A 21,635-nucleotide genomic window follows, 5' to 3' on the forward strand; every position below is an offset into this window, starting at 1 on the left:
AGTTTGTCACCACCCAGGCTCCCTTGCCTTTGGCTGGGTGCAACTTCCATTTTAGGTGTTGGATCTGAGGGGAAAGAGAGAGAGAGAGAGAGAGAGAGAGAGAGAGAGAGAGAGAGAGAGAGAGAGAGAACAGGAGGACGGGAGGGAGACAGAGACAGACACGGAGGGAGAGGGAAAGAGGCAGGAAAGATCCTGAAAGAGGAAGAGGAAGAGGTGGCCTGAACCTCGCTGGATTGTCTTTCACAGCACACCGGTGAAGCTTTGGGTTTGTGTCTTAAAGGATTGGCTTTAGAAGTCCACATTTGAGGTGTGTGTTCTTTTCATTTTTTCCTTTTATAAAAATGTGTGTATAACTAGTTGGGAAAAGGATAACCCAAGTAGAATTTTTGTCTTAATGGTAACTGGAGGGAATTTAAAAAAAGGCAAGAGAGCCTGTTAAAGCTGACGGTGAATTTTAGCCAGTTATTTTTTCTACTTTTAATGCTTTGGATGTATTTTGGTATTTTATTTATGTTAAGGAAAAGGTAAATGTACTGGACCTAATACCGGAAGCTGGTTTAGAACCGGGAGGTAGAAGTTGTGTAAATTACATTTTTGTGTGTACTTTTATTTCATTTTATTTTATTTTTCTGAATTAAGCTAACATACTTCTGTTTTCAGAGCTCAAAAAGTTGTTTTCTTGGCATGTTGTGTGTGGGTTGGGAAAGGAATTTGTCCTGGTCAGGAGAAAGTTGTATAGATGGCTCTTACCATGTTTCAAAACTTTCAGCCCCCTCACCTTTGAATCTGTGGCAGTAGAAAGTTGCAGGGAGCTTTAGAGCTTAAATAGTATTCATTGTTTTTTTCCTCCTGAGTTCGAACGGCCCAGATGCTTTTCAGCTCTGCTCTTCCTGGGTGGATCCCTTACTTTTCCAGGTGAGGTGGGTGGGAGGGAGCCTAGCCTGTTAGTAGGAACCCCTTTGCTTTGCCTTGAAAAACAAATGGATCTATGTTAACTGAATTGCCACCACTTTTTTTGTTTTTAAGCCTAAAAATACTTTTGATGGCAGAGATTTGTGAAGGTGTCGTGTGTTAGACCTGCAAATATGATAATGTTGGTGCTTTAAGGGGTAAGGAATTCTAACCATGCTTTCTGTTGACCAGAGGAAAGCGGCAGAACACCTGAGAGTCTTTTCAGCCCTCTTGGTTTCCAAAAGGGCTGTAGGTTGTGAATGATCAGACGAAAGGGAACCACTTAATGAAAACTTGAGTTTGCAAACCCATTTGAGAAAGCACAAAGGGAATTTTATTTCTAAGCCAGTGGAAAGGTGATTTTTACAGTTGTCTTTTGTTTGTTTGGTTGGTTAACTTACCATTAAGTTAGAATCTGTTAGAGATAAAGGCCTATGACTGCTTCATGTTTTATAATTGGCCTTAAGATTTGTTTGGTTTTGCTTTTTGTACATACGTTCTTGCAAATGTGCTGATCCCAGATAATTATATAGCCTACTCATCAGTAGCTGCAAAATATGGTATTCTTTTAAAATGGGATTCAGTATGGAAATTTGGGCTGGTATAGATATTGCTCTAATTGTAGCAAGATGAGTCTTAATGTGTAAGCTGCTCATTACCTTTAAATTGATACGAATCTTCTGATTTCATAGTCCCTGCCCCCATTCTTTTTAGACTGGAATACTTCCTTGATTTTTTTCTACAGTGAAGACATTCCTTGCAAGATGATTTTGTCCTTGTGAGGTTTGTGGCTTATGGAGGAAACAACTTTTGTTCCCCTTTTCATATAGTTTAGGTGAGGGTTACAGGAAAAGATTTGACATCTAGACTTCAGAATTAAAAGAAGTAGTTGAAAAGAAAGAAAGAAGACAATGTGTACAGTCAGTTGGACCGTATTTCTCATTTCCAGTTCTTTAGTTTTCCTTTGAAATGCTTTTCTCGGGAGGTTTCTTGGTGGGGTCTTTGGAGGGTTGGTCTGTTGCTGCCAGAGTGTCGGTTTCTCGCTCAACCTTTAGGGGGAGGGATGAGAGTCTGAAGGAGGAGTACAAAGGCAGTTTGAAAATAGGTTCTGGATGACTGGTGGTGATCTGGGTCCGGCTTTGAAACTGGGCTTTGTGTAGCTAGGTTCAACAGCATTAGAAGCCAGGACTATTTTTACAAATTAAAGCATTGTTTGGCCTTCGGTGTAATTAATATAGAGCCTTTTGAGGTGATAAGATGGAAGATTTTTATCTTTTACTTCACCTCTGCTGGTTCTTTGAGGAATTATAGGAAAGGGTACAGATAAGTAATCTTCTATTTTGCTATTATTACTATTTGCTGTGCTTTGTATTTTGATTTTGGGGTGAAAATGATGACAGATGAGTATGAATAGTACAGATTTTCTTTCCTTGTTTGCTTTGTATATAATTTGCTTAGTTTCTTTGTTATGTGAGTGAGGTAGTGGTCTGTTTCAGGTGTGTGTGTGAGGCGTCTCATGGCTGGTTATAGTTCCAGTGCCTTTCTTAGGATTGCAGTATGAACAGCCAGAGGGGTCAGAACATGTTCTGTGTTGGTCTAAAATTGGGACTCTTGGAGATTTATTAAAAAAAAAAAAAAGAAAGAAAGAAAAGGAAAGCTTCATGTAATTACATCCCAGCCTTAGGTTTATCAAATAGTTGGCTTCTTAAGGATGGATGAGGCGGGATGCAGGCAAATAAATTTAGTTGGGTCACTATCAATTGCACTAGCAAAATATTTAGCTTTGTACAATTTCTAGTTTTCTATTATGGTCACCCTCTGTTAATACCTTATAGGTCCTCCTGTCCCTGACCCTCCCTCCCTCTCATTGTTTTGTGTGCTAAGTATTTTATATAGACTACCTAATTTCTAATAACCATTTTTTCTAAAAGAATTTGGTACTCAGAGCTGAGATTTACTGAACATCTCACTATCTAAATGGCTTAATCCTGGTCTGACTGACTACAAAGTCAGTGGATATAACCAGGGATACACTACCATTACCCAGAGAGAATGGACATAACAGCTGGAACTAAAATAAACGAAGCCTTGCTATAGTCGTTATTTAAACAGAGACCAAATTGGAATGATATATGTAAAAGACCAGTTTCCTTAGAGAAAGCTAGACCTGAATGTACTGACATAGATATTGTTTTAGCTCTAAAAGCAGGGATCAAATCATATTCAGGCCACTGCTGTCCACTATTCTCTCTTTTTCCTTCCTTTTGCAGTGCTGGGGCTTGAACTCAGGGTCTCACACAGCCTAGGGAAGTGCTCATCACCAGTCCTACTTTATTCATTATTTATTTTGAGACAGGGTTTCTTTATGTAACCCCAGTTGTCCTTGAATTCTCTGTGTAGACTAGGCTCGCCTTGAACTCAAGAGACCTGCCTGCCTCTGCCTCCTTAGTTCTGGGACTAAAGGTGTGTATCACTATTGCCGGCTGCTTTATTCATTTTTAACTTTTGGGAATTGCCTCAACCTTCATTTGCTTATTAGTGAAACTTTCCCTTCCAGAGAATTTTCAGCTCTTTGGGTTGAATGATACCACCTTCTAATGACAGGCTTGTAGGAGGTAGTTCTAATAAATGTATTATTATATTCCTAATAAGTATACCATACTATATTAAAAATTATGTCTTTCACTTTATAATGTGAACTGCTTGTGAGTAGGTACTGTCTTATCTCTATCCCTTATTACCTATCTCAGTGTCTGCTACAAACTGAGGTGCTCAATAAGTCTTGTTTAATTAAGGTACTTGATGGGAATTAGTGTCGACTTGAGTTAAGACAAGAAGCAAAACAACACTTTCATTGTGGCCTGTAGTTTAGTTCTTTTATTTATTCATTTATATTTTTGTTTACATTTATTTGTTTGTTTGTTTATTTTTGAGGCTGAGGTTTCTCTGTGTAGCTTTGGAGCCTATCCTGGCACTTGCTCTGTAGACCAGGCTGGCCTAGAACTCACAGAGATCTGCCTGCCTCTGCCTCCCAAGTGCTGAGATTAAAGGGTGTGCCACAAACCCCCGGCCTACATTTTTTTCATTGTGTGAATGGGGGAGGGGCAGGCACACTCTTTCCTTTGTGTGGATTCTAGGGATTGAACTCAAGTCCTTACACTTGGTGGCACATGCCTTTATCCACTGAGACATTTCACCAATCCTAACTTTTTTTTTTGGCGGGGTGTGGGGAGTGGGGGCTAGAGGGGGGGCTCTCATTTGGCTGAGGTTGGCCCAAACTAAAATGTAGCTGAGGATCACCTTGTTTTTGTGACTGCTTCTAATTCCCCTGCCTCATCCTTCTGAATGCTGGTACACGTGTTATCACAGCTAGCTTCTAAACAGTTTCTGGAAATAGTGGAAGATTTTAAGGTTTAGCTTTTCTTAGCAATCAGTCTAAAAAACCGTAAGAAGGTGCATTTCATAGCTTAGGCAGCTGTTGCCTTCAGTCAGTGAAAACTTGCAACCTATCCATTTTCTGAGGAAAAATGTGGGCAGCAGCAAGGAAGGACATTTTCAGCTCTGGTTGGATCAGTGGTTTATATACCACTACTAACAAAACCACGAAGAGCTTGGGATGATAGTTTTAGACATGAGTGCTTCAAAGAAAATGTGTTTGATATCATTTTCTTCCTGCCCCAAGCCTCATTTTGAGACAGTCTCCTGAAACTTGGCCGATCTTTTTTTTTTAATTTAATTTAATTTTTTTTATTTAGAGAATACTTTGTTAGTTTTTGTAATCAAACCCACGTAGATAAGACCTTACATATTTAATACATTGTGTTACCCCTGTACAAATGGAAAAAAAATAAGTTCAACATTTCTAGACCAATATGGCTGTTAATTTCTGTACAATGCCAACTCAACATGGTAAACTGGGATACTTTTTTCCAAAGTTGACAGCACAGCTAAAGTTTCCAAAAATTCAAGTTATATATGTATATATGTATATATATATATATGTCTATGTATTTATATAAAAAGACAATAATAGCAGTATGTTATGCATCAATAGCAGCAACAGCTTTTCCATATTCTGCAATCATCTGAACAAAATTGTGGAGACATCCAGCACACTCCAACTTGGCTGATCTTTAACTCCTGATATTTCTGTCTCTGCCTCCCGGGTGCTGGAATTACAGGAGTAGGCTACCACACCTAGTCTTTTATCATGTGTCCTTTTTTTGCTAGCCCTGTGTGTGTATATACAGGGCTAGCACAGGATAACACACACTGGAAGCAGTTCTCCTGCCTCAGTGTCACTTAGTGTTATGACCAGAATGTGAACTGTCACACTTGGCAGCCATTATTATTATCATGATTACTGTATTAGTCACCCTTTCATCCATGGAACTATATTAGAAAGTCTATTAATTTAAGAACCAAATAGCTCTGTGGATAAGAGCGTTTTCTATTCTTCCAAAGACTGAGTTTGATTCCCAGCACCCAAGTCAAGCAGCTCACAAATGCCTATACCTCTAGTTCCATCAGATCTGATGCTGTCTTCTGGCTTCTTTGAGCACCTGCACAGGTGTGACATATACCTACATAGATTCACACACCTAAATAAAAGTAAAGATCTCTTTAAGATCTGCTTTTATGTACAATTCAGGGTTGCACTAACTTATGTAAGGAATGAGTCATAGGTAATCAGGATATGGAAAAATTACAAATATTCCTTTGTATTTGCTTAGAAAAAGGGATTAAAATAAGGGTTTATTAAAAACAAAAACTTCCAGAAGACCCAGGTTCCATTCCCAGTATCTATATGGTGGTTCATAGCCTTCTGTAACTCCAGTTCCAGAGGAATATGAGATCCTCTTTTGGTCTCCGTGGGCACTAGGCACATATAGTATATGTACATACCTGTAGGCAAAAGCACCCATACACATAAAAATAAAGAAATCCTAGCTACATGAAGCTGAAATAGGGATTGATTGACCTCCAAGGTTTCCAATAGAGCACTGATGGAGGGAGAACACTGTCTTGCTTAGAATTAAAACTTGCTTAGAATTAAACGGAAAATTAGCCGGACAGTAGTGTCCCATGCCTTTAATTCCAGCACTTGGGAGGCAGGGGTAAGTGAATCACTTTGAGTTTGAGGCCAGCCTAGGCTACAGATCGAGTGCCAGGACAGGCTACAAAACTAAACAGAGAAACCCTGTCTAGAAAGGCAAAAAAAAAGGAGAGGGGAGGAGAATTAAAGTATGAGCGATTTTTATGTAGTTGTGTAATTATTTTTAATCACTCTTTTTTTTTTTTTTGGAGACAGGGTGTCAAGTAGCCCAGGCTGGCCTTGACCTTGCCTGGATCTTATGCATTGGGCAAGCACTCTATCAATTGAGCTACATCCTTAGTCTTTTTTGTTTTGTTTTGTTTTGTTTGATAGGGTCTCTCTGGTTTGGAGCCTGTGCTGTCCTGGAACTTTTTATATAAAGACCAGGCTGGCCCCCAAAGTCATAGAGATCCTCTTGCCTCTGCCTTCATATTGGGATTAAGGACAAGTACTACTACCACCACTCTATCCTGCTACATCTAGTCTTAGGAATTTTTCTTCACGTGTTCTGTGATGATCAGTGATAGGTAATTTTGTTAATGTTTTCACAAGACTCATATGATGGGCAAAGTGGTGCTTAAAGTTTTTATTTCAAACATGCAGAATTTTGTAAGAAATTTTTCAAGTATCACATTATTTCTTTACCCTTTATTTACCTAGCACCAGATGTTTCTGTTTTGCTTCAGATATTTTAACTATCATATATTTTAATATTTTCAACCAAAATAGTAATTTCCTACTGAGAGCCTCTCCCCAATGTTATAAGACCAAGTAGCATAGCACAGTAGTTATCGCATTAATTCTTTTTTGGTTTTTCGAGACAGAGTTTCTCTGTGTAGCTTTGGAGCCTATCCTGGCACTTGCTCTGTAGACCAGACCGCCCTGGAAGTCACAGAGATCTGCCTGCCACTGCCTCCCGAGTGCTGGGATTAAAGGGGTGTGCCACCAACGCCCAGCCTATTGCATTAATTCTTTTTTTTTTGAAAGATTATTTATTTATTTATTTATTGTGTATACAACATTCTGCTTCCATGTATATCTGCACACCAGATCTCATAACGGATGGTTGTGAGCCATCATGTGGTTGCTGGGAATTGAACTCAGGACCTCTGGAAGAGCAGTCAGTGCTCTTAACCTCTGAGCCATCTCTCCAGCCTGCATTAATTCTTAAAAAAACAAAAAGAATAACTGTAAAAGAAAGTCCTGCTGAGAAGAAAAGATGCTGGAGCTAGACTGTTGGGTTCCAGTCCTGCTTCAATTTACCCCAAGACAAATTTCTTAGTCACTCTTTGTCCTGGTCTTGTCTAAGACGTGGTCATTTTGACCATTTCTGTGGGGACATATCTCAGTGGTAGAGTACTTACCTAGCATGCTCTAGGCTCTAGGTTTGATCTTTTCTAATTCTTCTTATATAGGGTTGTCATTACATTTGCTACTTAAAATTCACACAGAAATATATAGCTCATGGTAATACCTGTATGTGCTTGCCATAGAACATTGAATTAACTGAGACATCATTTGTCTTCATTTATCTGTGAGACAAAATGTCTTTTTAATTGTTTGTTGAAATGAAGTTTCACTGTGTAGCCCAGCTTGCTTATACTCAATATTTGCCATAGCCTCCCAAGTAATAGAATCACAGACCTGTTCAAGCATCCATGTCTACCTTCTGTTAATTTTAAGAAACATTTTATTTTGGGCCAGGAGGTAGTGGCTCACACCTTTAATCCCAACACTCAGGAGGAGAGGCAGATGGATCTCTGACAGTTCAAGGCCAGCCTGGTTTACATAGTTAGCTCCAGGACAGCCAGGGCTACACAGCGAAATTCAGATGAATAGGGCACATTTTATTTTATAGTAGGCAGCAACTTGGGGAGTTGTGTGGGAGGGGTTGTCAAAAACAGTGATAACTCTTTGTAATGGGAGGTTGTTGATAGGGAGACAAACAGCGCTGTCTAAATATCTTCCTAATTTCTTCAAGGACTTTAGAAAAGAACTACAGGTTACTGTCATCTTTGTGTCTAGCAGAAACAGAACTCTGGGTAAATGTAATTTCATCAGAGTGAACTAAGAAGGGTTTTGCTTGGGTTTATTATCAACTTGAACCAGATTTTTGTTTTGACTCTGGCTTTCTCTATATAGCCATGGTTGACTTGGAATTTGCTATGTAGACCAGGCTGCCCCCAAACTTGTGAAAAACCTCCTATCTCTGCCTCCCCAGTTGCTTGGTACAGGTATGTAGCATCATACCCCCATTTTTTCTTTCACATGCCATTTTGAACCAGATTATTTGCCAAAAGCTTGTCCAGCCAGAAGTTTGTAAGCTAATGCCGGGTTATAAATGCTTGTACACAGAAATGAAGGCAGGGTTTTGCTATCCTTTTTACTGAAATGAGTTCCCTCTTTTTTGTTTGGGAAACATTCCACTTGCAGCCCATATTTATGGACATTTGAAAAACTGTGCCATGTAGAAATTTTGAATTCATGAGTGCTTCCTGTGAAAAGTGCTTCTAACAAGTCTGCTTTCAGATATGAGGAAAAGCCTAGCTGGATTTGGGATGTATGCATGTCTAAAGGAAGCTTGTAAGTTTCCCCCAGCCTAGAATTTTCCTTCTGTTTATCCCACTCCTCACCTTTCAGAGACAGGGCCTTGCTATGTATTTTCTTCATATTATGTAACCCATGTAACTAGGATTCTGAATAATATTTATTTGGTATTCTTTAGCCTTCTGTGATGGCTAATTACCCAAATTCCTACAATTTTTAGGAAACTTTACTGTTTCTCCTGATTGTTACCCTGTTGTTTGCTTTCCTTTCTGTGTACTATCTTCCTTAAGTTAATGGTCTTCTCAAGATTTTAATTTTTGTATTTAATTAGTTGTATTGATGCTAAAGACGAGTATAGGATACTGCTTCTGATTTACTTGAGTTTGATTGACATGAAGGTCCACTTAGTAATTCAACCAATGCCACCTATCCCCGCCCTCAGATTTCTCTGTGTAGCCCTGTCTTGGAACTCTGTTGACCAGACTGGCCTTGAACTCTAGAGATCCATCTGTCTCCCAAGTGCTCAAGAGGCCCCCCCCTTTTTTTTTCTGTTTGTTTTGTTTTTTTTTTTGAGACAGGATTTCTCTTTGTACTCTGGCAGTCCTGAAACTCACTTTGTAGACCAGGTTGGCCAACTGCCTCTGCCCTCCTAATTCTGGGACTAAAGGTGTGTGACACCACTGCCAGACCCTTAGTTTTTATCATTTATTTGTTTATTTATTTAGTTTTAGATCTCACCTTTCCTAATTAATTGCACATTATAGCCCAGCCAATAGTAGAGAAAAAGAAATTTACTTTCCCCAGAATAAATGACCATGTTTTTATGCGTGACCCATGTTGTTCTGTATTGGAATGGAGAAGCACATTTCTTACTGTAGAATGAAAAGATACTTGTTTGAAGAAGCTTGTGTTTTAAGAGACCAAAATTTATTCTGATATTTGAGGACATAGACATTGTTATAGAAAGTAGGTCAACTTTTCAGTACTTTTATCAAAGCACCTGCAGTTCCCATCTCATTGCAAGTGAAGTAAATCTCATTGAATAAAGTAGCTGGTGTATATTCAGTTCACTTTTAAAATAGAGGAGTCTATTTTAAAAGGGAAATTGATGCCAATCTGATTTCTTTCCTGCTTCTTTGTTGGAATGGTGGAACTCTGTAACCTTTCTGCTGTTCTCTCCACTTCTGGCTTTGTAAACTAGGACACAATTGGGCCCTTGAGTGTCTACTCAGCTGAAGGTCAGCCAAAGGAGTAGGTATGGCTGCAGGTGTCTAAGAGCGCCCAAATCATAGATAGACCTAAGAATCACAGAAAAAAATGTATGGCAATGCCTGTAATCCTATTTATTTTTTATTTTTTATTTTTTGGTTTTTCGAGACAGGGTTTCTCTGTGGCTTTGGAGGCTGTCCTGGGACTAGCTCTTGTAGACCAGGCTGGTCTCGAACTCACAGAGATCCTCTGCCTCTGCCTCCCGAGTGCTGGGATTAAAGGCATGTACCACCAACGCCCAACTTAATCCTCATATTTTCAAAGCTGAGCAGGAAGATCTGAAGTTTGAGGCTAGCCTATACTATAGAGTGGACCTTGCCAAAAAATATAGATAAATAGGACTGGTTGGATGACTCAGTGGGATAAGGTGCTTGCTGCCAAACTTGATGACTTTTGCATGTGTGCCACATAGCATAGGTTCCCACACACAATATGCATATGCAAAATGAATGTAAAATAATAAAAAGAACTAGTCATGGTGGTGCATGCCAGTAATATCAGCATTTGAGAAGTTGAGGGTCAGGAATTAAATTATCCTTGGGTAAGTAGTGAGTTTGAGGTTAGCATGGTGAACATGAGACCCTGTCTCAAAAGGAACAAAAATGCAGCCAACTAAACAAAAGGTACTAAAATAAAAACAAAATGAAGTTGATTTGTTTTTCTAAAGTTTGTTTGTATTCATTGAACATGTGAAACATCTTTACTCAGAAGAAAGCTGATATAGAAATGAATACTTAGCATTGGTATGGATTTTGGTTTATTGACACAAATTTAAGGTCAATTTTGTTATATGCATGTTTCTTCTCTTGTTCAGGTATTATGTTTAGACAGCTCATTTAAAAATGTAATGTATAGGGGCTGGAGAGATGGCTCAGAGGTTAAGAGCACCGACTGCTCTTCCAGAGGTCCTGAGTTCAATTCCCAGCAACCACATGGTGCCTCACAACCATCCCTTATGAAATCTGGTGCCCTCTTCTGGTGTGCAGATATACATGGAAGCAGAATGTTGTATATATAATAAATAAATAAATCTTTTTAAAAAAATGTAATGTATAAATACAGATTGTAGTCACCTGTAATACTCAAGACTTATAGGTATATTAGGCTTTTATATATATATATATATATATTATATATATATATATATATCAAATGGATAGATATTCAACAAACCCTTCAAACCCATGTGAGACAGGGAAGGTAGGATGTGCCATACCCTTCTTTAGTAAGATAAGACCACGTGGAAATACTTAGATTAATAGAAATGGGTTAGTAAGAGAGAGCTAACCAATAAGAAGCCCTAGTCATTGGCCAATGGTTTTATAATTAATATATATAGCATGTGTGTGTTTATTTGGGGCTCAAGCGGTTGTGGGACCAGGCTGGTGGGACAAGAAGAACCTCTGCAACAGAAGGCAGGTGTGGTGGTATACCTACAGCCCTGGCACTTGAGGCTAATGCAGGAGGATAAGAGATGGGAACTAGCTGGGCTAGATATTGAGACTTACCCAAAAGCAAATCATAAATAATCAAAACAAAATAGAAAACAAAACAAAACAAAATGAAAGACCTAGGGCTGAGGAGGTAGCTCATTAGTAGAACATTTATCTAGCATAAACAAATCTTTGGGTTTGATCCTAGCAAAAAAACAAAAAACCCCTGCTGCATGCCATGCTGTAGTATATAATAATAAACCAAAATACACTTAATAAATAATGAGTATATAAGCATATATGTTACAATATGTAATTCTGTTGAAAAAAGCATAGTGCATAGAATGAAAACTAAATGGTGCTAAAGGGTGTGTGGGTGTGTGTTGCTGTCATCTGTCCGTCCGTCCGTCTGTCCGTCTATCCATTCATCCATTTATTTGTTTATTTGAAACAGGGTTTCATGAAGTCCAGGCTGGCCTTTTGTCTCTATTTCTCAAATGCTGAGGTTTATTATTTTTTACAAGAGTGATCACGGAGGCCATATATGTAAGGTATATTTGGAAGAGAACAAAATAAATGAGTGGTTATATAGATGGGAGGAATACAAAGGTCACAAACTCTAGGCTGGTTGTTAAACCCTGATCAGGAGAGATGGTAGAGTGTAGATATCAGCAGAGACCTGGGCTGGTGTGTACTGAAGGACAGAGTACTGGTACAGGGTCCTGTCTAGCACTATGAAGTACAAAGAAAAATTGTCTTCAAGTCGTAGAGAGACAACAACTGTGACTAGTTTTTTGTGTGTTCCTGCTAACTTGAGGCAGCAGCAGTCCCAGCCTCTTTCTCCCACTCTATGAGACTTATTTTCATAATAGTAGGTTTTGTATAGGTTGATGATCCTTGTCTTGGAGAACCATAATAGCAGTGCAGTTAGTTAGAATAAGTTTATACGTGTTTGTAAAGATAAATGTTTTTCTTACTACATAGTTGTCTAGGAAAAAGAGAAATTGCAGCATAGATCTGGTACAGTTCTACATTTTTTTGGTTTTGTTTAGGTGTTTTAGACCTCACTTACCTGCTGCTGCTGCTTATGCTCATTTGACTAACAGTTCCTGCTTTGTTTTTGAGACAAGATCTTTCAACATAACCCTGGAACTCACTGTGTAGGCCTAGCTTGGTTAGAAGTTCGTCCTTCCCCCTTTTAATGTTGGGGTTTGACGGTTTCTGGAATCCTCCCTCCTAACACCGGGGATCACAGTCACTTTATAAATTACCATATCCATATTTCTATCTTGCATATCAGAGTTGATCATCCTTGTTAAGTAATTGTAGAACTCCATTTTGATTTCTAGATATGAAAGTTTAATTTATTAGGGATTATCAAAGCACATTCTGAACTACTTTGCTTGGATGATTTTGAGGGAGCTGAAGAAGAGTAACCAACTATTTGGTGATATAGTGTTTTTTGCAACCCACATCGGAAAGTCAGATAATACCTGACCACCAGAGACCCTGTGTCTTGAATCACTATACTTATTTTCCCTCTTGAGATTTCTGACTCAGAAGTCTGTCATTCAGTTAAAGATACCTCTCTACCTCCCCTGATCTCTGTGTGTATGTGGGTACTCAAGCTTACAGCATAGTCTTGAACTTGAAACAGTTTTCCTACTTGAGCCTCCCCAGACTGCAATTACCTTGTATGAGCTACTACACCCAGCTTTCCCTTTCTTTTTGTTAGAAGCTTTAGTCCTGGTACTTGACCTGGTTACTTCTTATTCTTCCTCTATAATTATCTGGTTGTCATCCTGTTACTTAATACCATCTTTGAGGGTTGACTAAGGACCTCCCACCCCCACCCCATTTCCCTTGTCCTAACTATCATTTTACATGGGAAGTCCTCCAGGTAATCACAGATTTCTGCAAGATTTTCATGTTGCTTTAAGTAACGGGTTGATGCTTATTTCTCTAGCATCTGTAGATGCATCTTCATCTGTGAAGACCTTTGTAATTGTCATGACTGTATCATGTAATGCTGTTCATTTTTTTTTTTTAACTAAGTCTTCACTCACACATGTTTTCTATAGAAATACTTTATAAGGACATTTTGATACTCATTTGCTCTCAAACCAGAAGTTAAAGTGACTTGCTTGGGAAAATGTCAGCAACAGTGCTTGATGTCTGAATTTCTGGTTATTCCTCATCAACTATCAGGTAGACTAGAAATATCTAGGGATCATGTATGCTTGCAAGAAGCTTTAGGACTTGGCCTTTTTTTTTCGGTTTTTCGAGACAGGATTTCTCTGTGTAGCTTTGGAGGCTGTCCTGGCACTCGCTCTGGAGACCAGGCTGTCCTCAAACTCACAGAGATCTGCCTGCCTCTCCTCCTGAGTGCTGGGATTAAAAGTGTGCGCCACCAACACCCAGCGACTTGGCGTCTTTTGCAGTAGAATATGGAACCAGTCTTTGAGAATTTGGCATAGACCTTTGTTTCTTGCAGGAATTTAAAACGTTGTTCCAGCTGCAGTGTAAATAGGCATGTACTCTAGTAAGCAGCAGCTCAGGAGCCCCGTGAACGTGAACAGTAGATCTGGTAAACAAAATAGTTCTTCCTTCTAGGTCCTGAGTTTAAAAAAAATAGGATTCACAGCTGAGCTTGGTGACCTGTCTGTAATCCCAGCAACCCGGAGTTTGAGGCAGGAGAATCACTATGAGTTTGAGACCAGCAAACAGCAAACTGGGCTATTTAGTGAGACTTTGTCTAAAACAACCACAAAATCCTATAAAAGGCTATAACATTATGCTGTTTCAGCTATCCTATACTTAAATTCATGCTTTATCAGAGCTTCTAATCCAGATTGAGTAATGGTCTGAGCTGTCTAGTGGGCAGCAAAACAGGCCCAAATATATTTTCTAACTACTGCCCCTTTTGTCAGAGGAATAATGTGGTTAGATTGTCAGAAATAGGCCACATGGTTTTCTACAGGCTGTGAGAATCACTATGTAGCCTTTTTGAAACTGAATTCCTAAATTATTGTGATTCCTCAGGATTGAGGTCTCAAGTGGGTGGGTATTTAATTGGAATGAGTAGACTATAAACTGGTTTTTGGTAGTAGACCTGGAGTGGGGGCTGGTTAATTCAAATGTATCTACTTTAGTGTTACCCAATATTGTTTTGGGATTACATGTTAATGCTGACTTGAAGGATATGTCAATATGTAGCATGGTGTGGAGAATTCAAGTTGCCTGTTAAGAGAAACTTAGACTACAGCTCCATTTCCCCTTTGCAATTTTGAAATTGTGGAACAAATTCAAGAGAGGATGTTAGCATTGAAACCCCCACCTGTACAATTTGTTTAAAACTCACAGGAAGGGCTAATTTACTTCCTGTCTGAAAGGGAAATGCTGGCTTCCTTAACTTCCTCCTTGGCCAACTCTGGCCAACTTGGAATATGGGTGGGGGAGGAGCTGGTCATGCAAGTCTTTCTTCTTCAGTGTTGCAGATTGATTTAGCACCTCATGCATGCTAGGCAAGTGTTCCATTCTGAGGTACATTCAGTCTGTTATTGATCTCACCTAGTTACCAAAGCCTTAAATAGTTACCATCATGTTTTGGTGTCGTTGTATGTTCCCCTTTGCCTCTGTGCTTTTTTGTCTGTTTGTTTGTTTGTTTTGGTAGGGGAAAGGGGAAAGGGGAAGCCTGTACTAAAGTTGTTTTTGCAGTCCAGGAAACCTTCCCATCCCTCTAACATTATTTTACTTTAAGCATTATTACTTGTGTTCTCTGAGATTTGAAAATAGACCAAGGAGTTCTAGGAAGAAACTGAAAACTCATTTGACACTGAAAGGTAGATTGTAGAGAGAATTTAATTGGACAGAGGGAGTAGATGACAAAAGTTTCTTATTTTTAAATTGAGCCAAACAAGCATTCCAAGTGGAGCCAGCTGGCACTCTTCCTGCTATTTTAGTCCAGGCTTGTCCTTCCTACTGACCGGTCAATTGTATTAACTGTTTGATGTGAGTTTGAACTGTGGTTTGAGGAGGAGGGGGAGGGACAGTAGTGGAAACAGCTGGTGCCTTCATCAAACCTCTCTGTAATTCTTCTTAAAGATTGTTCTGGAATAAGGAGTGACCAGGAATTGGAACTGGGTGGTGGAGGGGCACTGGCCTCTCAGGCACTCTTAACACTCTGTGGGATGTTGTCTATTTGGAATGTAGCCTAACTTTATGAGACACATTCTTTCTCCTCTCCCTCTGCCTTCCAAATGCTAGGATGGCTTTTTTTTTTTTTTTTTTTTTTTGAGAGGCAGTCTCATTATGTAGTACAGGCTAACTTTGAACTCCGGCCTACATCTCCCAAGTGCTGGGATTAAGGATGTGAGCCTTGGCTCCCAACCTCCCTCTAATTCTTTGGCTTTGGAGCATGATGCAGGAAGCTAGATAGCAGAACAGATTCATCCTTCACCTAAAGTCCTGGAGGCCTTCCAGGGATGTTCTCTTTAACTGTCCCTTTGGTTGAGTTTTCCAACCCTGATTCACACTCCAGAGTGATGACAATTGTAACTCAACACTCCTTTCCTATCTTACCTGTTGAGTTTGATGCAGACCTGGCAGACACCTTTTCAGAGCATCACAGGGAGAAAAGAGGTGTGTTTAGGTCTGTCTTGGGGGGGGGGGGTGTCTTTTACACGCTCTTGTTGTTTTATTTCAGAACACTTCCTTAAATGCTGTTAAAAAAAAATTATTTTTCACCAGGTGGTGGTGGCGCACACCTTTAATCCCAGCACTTGGGAGGCAGAGGCAGGAAAATCTCTGTGAGTTCCAGACCAGCCTGGTCTACAAAAGCTAGTTTAAGGATAGCCTCCAAAGCCACAGAGAAACCCTATCTGGAAAACAAAACAACAACAAAAAAATATTTTGTGTGTTCATCTTATAGTATACAATCCACTTTCCTATATTTGGTTTGGGTCATGAGCAAGGGAACATTAAGAATACTGACATTTATAACTACATATTCAAAATTCTTAAGAAAAAAGGAATTAAATTTGGGGATACATAAAATATCAAAAACTTTTGTTTCCTTGTATGCTTCAGTGGCATGATTTGTAATGGCTTGACCCTGCTGCTCTAAAACAGTGTTGCTAAATACTGGTTTGTGTCTACCTAGAAGAGCTGACTATTGTATATTCTTGCCCTACCTCTCCATCTGGTTGTGCCAGGTCCAGATAAGGACTACATTTCTCTAAGTTGTGCTGCTCTCAACTTAGAACATCTTTTGCTTCTTGAGCTGCAGAGATTCAGGATTTAGCTGATAGTGTTTCTAGCAGGTTGGGGGGTGTGTTGTCTAGGAGAAGGAAGGAGAGAGAAAGATGAGAAAGATGGCATTTTGCTAGTTCTTGGCTTGGAATGTTCCTCTGGTTAGAACTCTGACGAGCTTGGCTGTTTATGCACACTAAATGGAACCTTGGGCAAAGGGTGCTATTTCTTTGGATCTCAGGAATCTGATTGATGGAGCGTGACCTCTGTCTAAAGTTTTGCTTCTGGGGGTTAGGACTAACTTCCAATGGACTGTACAAGGTAATAGAAAAATGAATAGTTTAGCCCATTCTTGGAGCCAGCCAGTGCTTTTTTATCTGACTAAGCCATAGGAAAAGCTGAGGTTGCTGTCTTAACCTCTTTGCTGCCTGGGCCTTAGTGCAGTTCCTAGTGGCCCTTCTCTTGTTCTCTTGGGAAGTTAGGAACTTTGCCCTCAGAACTTGATAAACTGCCGTCCTGTAGGGTGGAGTCTGCTGCCTTTGTTTGTTCTCTGTGGGGCTATCTTTAGGAATTAATTCCACATGTAAAGAAGTTTGAAAGTTTTAAAAGCAATATAGTGGGTGATAGAGAATGTGACAGAGGGCATAGTCTCCTGTTGGTCATCAGCTTGTCATTGGTGGTACTTTCTTGGGGATGTGCCACTTGTGCTGACTGGAGTAGCAGCTTTAGCTTTAAAAATTCACATTTCAGTGTCTGCAAAGTAAGAAAACTTGCCAAGTACAATTTTAAAAACCCTTCATGCCCCCCCCCCCCAGACTCTTTCTTAATTCTGTGCACATAGTATCTTTCTGCTGACTCTTAAAGGCCTGAGCTTTGTCCTATGTAGTGTTGGCTTGAGGCTGAGAGGAGGGTTGTTTTCCTGAACATGATAAGGAACTGAGCAGGGCAAAGTAGGAGCTCTAGCTGGTGATTGGTAGACAGGATGCCCTGGAATGTGGTTGGCCCGAAGCCCAGAATCCAGCACTTTGTATTTGTTTGTTTCTGGGAGACTGTGGTCTGGTGCTACTGTGACAGGAAGTGAGAAAGCTGGGAGTGGGGGAACAGAGAGGAGTGATGTCTTTGTGGTTCTCCTGTGAAATCTCTTTGTCCCTGGAGAGCAGCTCTGCTACAGAGCCCTACAGAGAAGAGAGCAACCTTTGTGTGTCTAATGGGTCTCAGAGCATCTAGCTACTCTGAGGGATTAGAGGGTATGAGATCTGACTGTGGCCTTTTACATCTTAACACTTGAGTTATATAAATGGTCTTGATCTCTTAGCACTGAGGAGCTTACTGAGTTTTGTGTGTGCTTATTTATGGATCTTTAGGATTTAGTTAAGAATGGAATTCTAGAAGGACATAGATGTTAGATAATGTCGATGTACTGTGCCTGTGTGTTGCAGAAACCTTGTTGGGTCTGAAAGGGACAAAGAAACTGGTAATGCTGGTACCCTTCTGTTCGGCACCTTGCTACACACCCTGCCCATTTGATTTCAGTATCCTGCTACACAGTTTGATTTTAGCACTCCCTTATTGCAGATATCCAATGTTTACCCATAACCGGGGATGGTTGGTAGTTTCCTGGGATTGAAGTAGTACCTGGGACACTTGTCTTCCTCCTACTGCCTTCCTTCCTTCTTTGTTTTGTTTTTCCTGCTCTTTATTACAGCTGTTAAAAAGGCATCTTTTCTCATTTTGTTGATTGGGTAGCTGAGTCCTCAACTTCTTTCTAAGCTGGCTAGCCCCTGAGCACACACACACAGATCTGCTTTTGATTGCCCAGGAGGACAGCTGCCCTAAAGGCAGATTGCTAACATACCACTAGAACAATCCCTCCCCTCTGTTCTGATATTGACCAACACAATCTTCCCTGCTTCTAGTTCCTTCCTTTTCCCACCCCAACTCTGTTCTTTGCTTTGGACTTAGTGAGATATCTCATTAAAAATGAGAATATTTACATGAGATTTTTCTTGCTTGATGTGGGTTGGGGTGGCTGTGGCTTTTTTTTTTTTTTCCCCAGATTTCTAGGCGAGGCTTGCCTAGCAATCTGTTTTGTGTCCACTACCTTCCTTCTCTGAGTTCTCGTTCTTTATAAAAAGAAATTTAGGTCAGGCAGTTGTGATGCACAGCTTTAATCCCGGCACTTGGGTTGCAGAAGCAGGTGGATCTCTGTGAGTTCAAGGCCAGCTTGGTCTACACATTGAGTTTCAGGACAGCCAAAACTACAGAGAAAGACTACGTCTTAAAAAATAAGACACTTGGTCTGAAGTAGAATACAAACCACTTGTCCCCAGAAATGAGGAATGTTTTGCTTTTTAAAGTGAAGGTAAGATCCAGAGGTCTCTCTGGGTGTGTTCACTTGCCCATGTCCACTCCCCACACTCTCCTCAAACACATTGTGTGTATGTGTGTGTAGCTAGAGGCTCACTATATAGCTCAGAGTAGCCTTGAAATTCTCTCTCTCTCTCTCTTTTTTTTTCTTTTTGTTTTTTTCGAGACAGGGTTTCTCTGTGGCTTTGGACACTGTCCTGGAACTAGCTCTTGTAGACCAGGCTGGTCTCAAACTCACAGAGATCCGCCTGTCTCTGCCTCCCAAGTGCTGGACTAAAGGCATGCGCCACCAATGCCAGGCCCCCTTGAAATTCTCTTGCTTTAACTTACCCAGTATTTGGATTACAGGTGTGTATATTCTATCAAATCCTGCTTAAAATAAAATAACAACAACAACAACAACAACAAAAAACCCTTGTTTTAACTTCTGTAGACTTAGAATGACTCATAACCACCGGAAGCATAGAAAACTTACATACTTTCTTCTGTATCAAGGAGAAGTGATATGGATGTGAGCAGGATGTTTCTACTATAAGCAATGCTACTTCCGATAAGTGGTTTACTCATCCATAAAAAGGGGCTATTAGTGCACATACCTACAGTGAGGCAAAGAACCACTTGAACCCACCTGGGATTTCAAAAGACCTGGGCAACACACACAGAGATACTAAGCTAGACCTCATCTCACAAGTAGGCTGGTTTTGCTTCAGAAAGTATTGAGACGATTCTACTGATAATTTCTAGGGGGAGGTTGCAGTATACTTTACTCTAGGTTTGTATTTTATTTTCATTCAGATGGAAAAAGCATTTCATCCTGTTACCTGTTAGTCTAGCTAAAATAGACTTTCATGCTTCCTCTCATTGCTTTCTTCATAGAGTCCCTGTTTGTTGTTCATAGTGTGTTGTTCTCTAAGTGTGGGAGGAGGGTTGTCTGTTGTCCTTTTTAGGGCTTTGAGGAAGTAGGGACTCTGCAAATATGACTCAGTTTCGTGCTTCCATCGTTCCCAAGTTATTTTCAAATGATGAGCAAAAGAGATGTGGGAAATGCTGTAGATAGGAAGTAAAGGGGTTGGTGAGACGCTGCCTCTTTAAAACAAAGAATGTGAGCTCAAACAGTTGGATGACCTCTCCTAAACCCAAAGGTTAAGCTTTTCTCTGGATTTTTTTTCAATTTTTTGCCTGGAGGTATAAGGTGTCACAGTTAATTTTAGAATTTTCCTTTTAATGAGAGTTAAACAGTATCATCAAATTCTGACTTCCCACTGTAGACTGACTGCCTTCTCTTTTTTTCTCCCTCATTTTTCAGGAAAGAGAAAGGCATTTGGCCTCTCCCCTTCCTCTAGTCTGACACCTCCCCCACCCCTCCCTTTTATCTTTGTTTCCTTATCGGCTTCTCCCCAGGCCCTGCTTTTTCCTTATAAGGCTAGCAGAGGGATCTAGGTGAGTAGCTGTCTCAAAGTCTCTAGAGAGAAAATGCAGTGTTTGTCCCAGTGGAGGGCCTTGAAGAGAGGCCTTGGCTAATGGGGGAGGAGAGGAGCGGAGAGGGAGGTGGCCTGGCCTGAGAGATCAGAAGGACTCGTTAGACCAGTCCTGTGAATGAATGTGTCATACAACTCCAAAGAGCAGGTTTTGTTTCTTCCATGCCCTTTCAGTCCTCGGCTCCTCGATAGGAGAGTCACACTTTTCCTTTGCGTCAAAGCCAGTGCAATTTTAGCCAGTGTTAATGTGTTAGGGTTTGGGGGTTTTTTAGAAGGGGAAAAAGAACAATAATGTTTTATATAGTTTCTGAACTTAGGAGGCCATAATGGTAGAAGTGATCTTTTTTTTTTTTTCTTTTGAGATGATGTCTTTTTGTGTATGGTTTCCTCAAACCCCCTATGCTCCAGTGATGGTCCTACCTGCGCACCAGTTTTTGTTGTGGCACTGGAGATGGAACCCAGAACTTCCTGTATCCTAGGCAGCTTTGTGCCACTGAGCTGTATTCTCCAGTTACCATATACTTTCTTGAAATTATAAATTTACCGTAGGGACTTCAAGTCTACCAAGTATGGTGGTCAACACCTGCAGTTTTAGCATTCTGGAAGCTGAGGTAAGATAATGGATTTAAGAGTTTGAAAACCAGCCTGGTCTACAAGAGCTAGTTCCAGGACAGCCTCCAAAGACATAGGGAAACCCTGTCTCGAAAAACCAAAAAGAAAAAAGAAAAAAAGTTTGAAAACAGTTTGTACTATATGAGTTACAGATCGGCCTAGACTGCAGAGTAGAGAGCCCGTCTCAAACAAACAAAATGAAAAAGAAAACAAACATTAAATTCTGAAATGGATGTGATGCACATCTGTAATCCTGTCAGTAGAAAACTGAGGAAGAGAAGAGTGCTGAGTTCTAGACTAGCCTGGTCTATATCGCTAAGCCAAGCTCACCTCTCAGCTTGCTATCTAGAGCCAAGTCAGGCCAAGATGGCCAGTCTTTGTTTCCTTGGCCATCCTATGGCCTGTGTATTTGTAGCTTTCAGATGCTCGTGACTCACAAGCCCTTGTGGCTCTGGCTACCCTAAGTCTATCTTTATAGTCTCAGGTCCAAGGAGCCTTTAGGCCATTGCTCCAGGATACAGCCTCTTGCCATGACATCCAGGGGAAGGTGGAATCAAATTCCTGGTACTTTGTTTTGTTTTTGTTTTTACGGGACAAGATCACACAATGTAACCCAGACTGTTGTGGAGCTCA

At 40.3% G+C, this 21,635-nt stretch overlaps 1 protein-coding gene across 9 annotated transcripts in view; it reads left to right on the forward strand.

The window, feature by feature from the left end:
• Ctnnd1 (catenin delta 1) overlaps positions 1-21,635 on the forward strand; it is a 56,221-nt gene continuing 34,586 nt past the window's right edge. For 3 of the 9 annotated variants that reach the window (XM_027422692.2, XM_027422693.2, XM_027422684.2), the window contains exon 1: positions 1-307. The gene's annotated coding sequence lies outside the window, so the exon portion shown is untranslated. The remainder of the gene's footprint in view (positions 308-21,635) is intronic. The other 6 variants (XM_027422689.2, XM_035446286.1, XM_035446285.1 and 3 more) reach the window with 3 other exon arrangements.

Source organism: Cricetulus griseus, chromosome 6, assembly GCF_003668045.3.
Source record: "Cricetulus griseus strain 17A/GY chromosome 6, alternate assembly CriGri-PICRH-1.0, whole genome shotgun sequence".
NCBI classification, from domain to species: domain Eukaryota; kingdom Metazoa; phylum Chordata; class Mammalia; order Rodentia; family Cricetidae; genus Cricetulus; species Cricetulus griseus.